At 39.5% G+C, this 5,759-nt stretch overlaps 1 pseudogene; it reads left to right on the top strand.

Moving 5' to 3' along the window:
* Nucleotides 1–158: 158 nt before the first annotated feature.
* LOC102741485 (olfactory receptor 10H4-like) lies at nucleotides 159–743 on the top strand (annotated as a pseudogene).
* The last annotated feature ends 5,016 nt before the right edge of the window (nucleotides 744–5,759 follow it).

A 5,759-nucleotide genomic window follows, 5' to 3' on the forward strand; every position in this document is an offset into this window, starting at 1 on the left:
TCCCTCAGTGGACCATGAAAAGGACAGAGCAGGGCCCTAGACTTTGGTCATTGCTGGATTCGAGCACCTAGAATATTTCCATATAAAATAAGCCTTGAATAGCATTTCTTGACTATATGAATGAATAAATGAGGGCATAGTGCTGTGAGGACATATAGCACCCCTTTCTGTTCATGATCATGGGCAATGACTGCTATGTGGCCATCTGCTAGTCCCTGAGGTACAATGTGCTCATGAGTCCCCATGGTTGTGCCATCTCATGTCCAGGTGCTGGGCTGGTCTCAGTCATGGAGATGATGGTGACCCTGATAGTTTTTCACCTCACCTTCTATGGGTCTAACGTGATTCACCATTTTGTCTACCAAGTGTTTTCCCTCCTAAAGTTGGCCTGTGGGGAGGAGACATCCTCTGTCACCTTGGCTGTGGTCCTGGTATGTGTCACAGCTCTGATGGGCTGTTAATACCTCATAATCTTCTCCTATGTCTTCATTATGGCCACCATACTGAGGATTCCCTCTGCTGAGGGCAGGCACAAGACCTCCACATGTGTGTCCCACCTCACTGTGGTCATTGTACATTATGGTTTTGTCTCCATTATCTACCTCAAGCCCAAGGGTCCCCACTCTATAGACAGTAACACTCTGATGGTCACTACCTATATAGTCTTCACCCCGTTTCTCAGCCCGATCATTTTCAGTCTCAGGAATAAGGAGCTCAAGAATGCCATAATGAAATCTTCCTGAGAAAATTGAATCCCCAGGCTCCTGATGGCCAATTTGGTGGTAAGGAAATATGACAGAAGAGCTGGGAATAATAACATCTGTCTCCATAGGACTGTTGTAGGGTCTCAAGTATATGAAGAGACACACAACCATAGGTGATGGATGCATGCTTGGTATTTGTTTTCCTCCAATTTGTTTACCCCCCTTGCATGGGATCTAGTGATCAGGATCTCCTGTTCTTGACCCTGTGTGATGAAGTTCATCCCATTACCTCCATCAGAGAATGTGTTATCTACCTAAAGGATGGGAGGGCAGCATCATGTAGGCGTATCTGGGCACTGATGCACAGGGTTCTTCTTGAATGGACAAGCATTGGAAGACTTTACCCTCCTCCACTCTAAGGATAAGCAAAAATAAGCATAATAATGAATGCCCAAAGCTTTGATCCTTTTCTTTTCTTTTTTTTTAAGATTTTATTTATTTATTTGTCAGCGAAAGAGAGAGAGAGAGCGCACAAGCAGGGGGAGAGGCAGACCAAGGGAGAAGCAGGCTCCCCGCTGAGCAAGGAGCCCAATGCCGGACTCAATCCCAGGCCCCTGGGATCATGACCTGAGCCAAAGGTAGACGCTTAACTGACTGAGCCACCCAGGCATCCCTCCTTGACGCTTTTCTTACAAAGCATTGCATCCAGTGTTTTATAGTATTGTGCTTTTTATTTTTGTTATTTTGTTTTTCCATAGCCTCTTTTATTTTTTAACATATCTCTTATTTAAATTTGATTAATTAACATATAATGTATTATTGGTTTCAGAGGTACAGGCCTGTGATTCAGCACTCATATAATAGCCAGTGCTCATTACATCACCTGCCCTCCTTAATGTGCATCACCCAGTTAACCCATCCCTTCACCCCCCTCCACTCCAGCAACCCTCAGTTTGTTTCCTATGATTAGGAGTCTCTTACTGTTTGTCTCCGTCTCTGGTTTCGTCTTGTTTCATTTTTTCCTCTCTTCCCCTATGATCACTCCTCTGTTTTGTTTCTTAAATTCCACATGTCAATGAGATCATATAATTGTCTTTCTTTGATTGACTTATTTCACTCAGCTTAATACCCTCTAGTTCCATCCACATCATTGCAAATGGCAAGATTTCATTTTTTTGGTGGCTGCATAATATTCCATTGTGTATATATATACCACATCTTCTTTATCCATTCATGTGTCAGTGGACATCTGGGCTCTTTCCATAGTTTGGCTGTTGTGGACATTGCTGCTATAAACATTAAGGTGCAGTTGCCCCTTCAGATCACTATGTTTGTACCTTTGGGGTAAATACACAGTAGTGCAATTGCTGGGTCATAGAGCAGCTCTATTTTCAACTTTTTGAGGAACCTCCATACTGCTTTCCAGAGTGGCTGCACTGGCTTGCATTCCCACCAACAGTGTAAGAGGGTTCCCCTTTCTCTGCATCCTCACCAACATCTGTCACTTCCTGACTTGTGAATTTTAGGCATCCTGACTGGTGTGAGATGGTATCTCATTGTGATTTTGATTTGTATTTTTCTGATGCTGAGTGATGTTGAGCATTTTTTCATGTGTCTGTTGGCCATTTGGATGTCTTCTTTGGAAAAATGTCTCTTCATGTCTTCTGCCCATTTCTTGATTGGATTATTTGTTCTTTGGGTGTTGAGTTTGATAAGTTCTTTATAGATTTTGGATACTAGCCCTTTATCTGATATGTCATTTGCAAATATCTTCTCCCATTCTGTCGGTTGTCTTTTGGTTTTGTCTACTGTTTCCTTTGCTGTGCAAAAGCTTTTTATCCTGATGAAGTCCCAATAGTTCATTTTTGCCCTTGATTCCCTTGCCTTTGGCAATGTGCCTAGGAAGAATTTGCTGTGGCTGATGTCAAAAAGGTTGCTGCCTGTGTTCTCCACAAGGATTTTGATAGATTCCTGTCTCACATTTAGGTTTTTATCTATTTTGAGTTTAATTTTGTGTATGGTATAAGGAAATGGTCCAATTTCATTCTTCTGCATGTGGCTGTCCAAGTTTCCCAGCACCATTTGTTGAAGAGACTGTCTTTTTTCCATTGGACATTCTTTCCTGCTTGGTCAAAGATTAGTTGACCATAGAGTTGAGGGTCCATTTCTGGGCTCTCTATTCTGTTCCATTGATCTATGTGTCTGCTTTTGTGCCAGTACCATTTTGTCTTGATGATTACAGCTTTGTAATAGAGCTTGAAGTCTGGAATTGTGATGTCACCAGCTTTGCTTTTCTTTTTCAACATTGCTTTGGCTATTCGGAGTCTTTTCTGGTTCCATACAAATTTTAGGATTATTTGTTCCAGCTCTGTGAAAAAAGTTGATGGTATTTTGATAGGGATTATATTAAAAGTGTAGATTGCTCTGGGCAGCATAGACATTTTCACAATGTTTATTCTTCCAATCCATGAGCATGGAATATTTTTCCATCTCTTCGTGTCTTCCTCAATTTCTTTCCTAAGTGTTCTATAGTTTTCTGAGTACAGATCCTTTACCTCTTTGGTTAGGTTTATTCCTAGGTATCTTATGTTTTTCATGCTACTGTAAATGGGATCAACTCTTTTTTCTGTCTCATTGTTAGTGTATAGGAATGCAACTGATTTCTCTGCATTGATTTTATATCCTGCCACTTTGCTGAATTCCTGTGTGAGTTCTAGCAATTTTGGGGTGGAATCTTTTAGATTTTCCACCTAAAACATCATGTCATCTGCAAGGAGTGAGAGTCTGTCTTCTTCTCTGTTAATTCAAATGCCTTTTATTTCTTTTTGTTGTCTGATTGCTGAGGCTAGGACTTCTAGTACTATGTTGAACAACAGTGAGATAGTGGACATCCCTGCCATGTTCCTGACCTTAGGGGAAAACTCTCAGTTTTTCCCCATTGAGAATGATATTCACTGTGGGCTTTTCATAGATAGCTTTTATGATATTGAGGTAGGTACCCTCTATCCCTACACTGTGAAGAGTTTTAATCAAGGAAGGATGCTGCACTTTGTCAAATGCTTTTTGTGCATCAATTGAGAGTATCATATGGTTCTTGTCCTTTCTCTTATTTATGTAGTGTATCACATTGATTGGTTTGCAGATGTTGAACCAACCTTGCAGCCCAGTAATAAATCCCACTTGGTTGTGGTGAATAATCCTTTTAATGTACTGTTGGATACTATTGGTTAGTGTTTTGGTGAGAATTTTTGCATTCATGTTCATCAGGGATATTGGTCTGTAATTCTCCTTTTTGGTGGGACCTTTGTCTGGTTTTGACATCAAGGTAATGCTGGCCTCATAGAAAGAGTTCAGAAGTTTTCCTTCAATTTTGATTTTTGAAACAGATTCAGAAGAATAGGTATTATTTCTTCTTTAAATGTTTGGTAGTCCATGATCCATTGTTTTCATATAACACCCAGTGCTCCATGCAGTATGTGCCCTCCTTAATACCCATCAAAAACTAATGATGTATTGTATGGTGACTAACATAACATAATTTTTTTTAAAAATGTTTGGTAGAATTCCCCTGGGAAGCCATCTGGCCCCGGGTTCTTGTTTGTTGGGAGTTTTTTGATTACTGCTTCGATTTCCTTACTGGTTATGGGTCTGTTCAGGTTTTCTATTTCTTCCTGGTTCGGTTTTGGTAGTTTATACATCTCTAGGAATGCATCCATTTCTTCCAGATTGATTAATTTGTTGGCATATAGTTGTTCATAATATATTCTTATAATTGTCTGTATTTCTTCGGTGTTGGTTATGATCTCTCCTCTTTCACTCATGATTTTAATTATTTGAGTCCTTTCTCTTTTCTTCTTGATAAGTCTGGCCAGGAGTTTATCAATCTTATTAATTCTTTCAAAGAACCAGCTCCTAGTTTCGTTGATCTGTTCTGTTCTTTTGGTTTCTATTTCATCGTTTTCTGCTCTAATCTTTATTATTCCTCTTCTCTTGCCTGGTTTAGGTTTTGTTTGCTGTTATTTCTCCAGCTACTTTAGGTGTAAGGTTAGCGTGTGTATTTGAGACCTTTCTTGATTCTTGAAAAGGCTTGTACTGCTATATATTTCCCTCTTAGGACTGCTTTTGCTGCATCCCAAAAATTTTGAATAGTTGTGTTTTCATTTTCATTTGTTTCCATGAATTTTTTAAATTCTTCTTTAATTTCGTGGTTGACCTATTTATTCTTTAGTAGGATGCTCTTTAGCTTCCATGTATTTGAGTTCTTTCTGACTTTCCTCTTGTGATTGAGTTCCAGTTTCAAAGCATTGTGGTCCAAAATATACAGGAAATGATCCCAATCTTTTGGTACTGGTTGAGACCTGATTTGTGGCCCAGTATGTGATCTATTCTGGAGAATGTTCCATGTGCACTAGAGAAGAATGTATATTCTCTTTCTTTAGGGTGGAATGTTCTGAATATATCCGTGAAGTCCATCTGGTCCAGTGTGTCATTCAAAGCCCTTATTTCCTTGTTGATCTTCTGCTTAGATGATCTGTCCATTGCAGTGAGGGGGTGCTAAAGTCTCCCACTATTATTGTATTATTATTGATGTGTTTCTTTGATTTTGTTATTAATTGGCTGATATAATTGGTTGCTCCCATACTAGGGGCATAAATATTTACAATTGTTAGATCTTCCTGTTGGATAGACCCTTTAAGTATGATATAATGTCCTTCCTCATCTCTTTTTTGTTGTTGTTGTTTTAAATTTTATTTTATTTTATTAGGTTATGTTAATCACCATACATTACATCATTAGTTTTTGATGTGGTGTTCCATGATTCATTGTTTGCATATAGCACCCAGGGCTCCATGCAATATGTACCCAACACTGGACTAACCCATCCCCCCCCCACCTCCCCTCTAAAACCCTCAGTTTGTTTCCCCGGAGTCCATAGTCTCTCATGGTTCATCTTCCCCTTCGATTTCTCCCCCTTCATTCTTCCCTTCCTTCTCCTAATGTTCTCCATGATATTCCTTATATTCCACAAATAAGTGAAACCATATGATAATTGAC

This window comes from Leptonychotes weddellii, unplaced genomic scaffold, assembly GCF_054177405.1.
Source record: "Leptonychotes weddellii isolate Sample4059 unplaced genomic scaffold, ASM5417740v2 HiC_scaffold_13294, whole genome shotgun sequence".
Classification (NCBI taxonomy): Eukaryota; Metazoa; Chordata; class Mammalia; order Carnivora; family Phocidae; genus Leptonychotes; species Leptonychotes weddellii.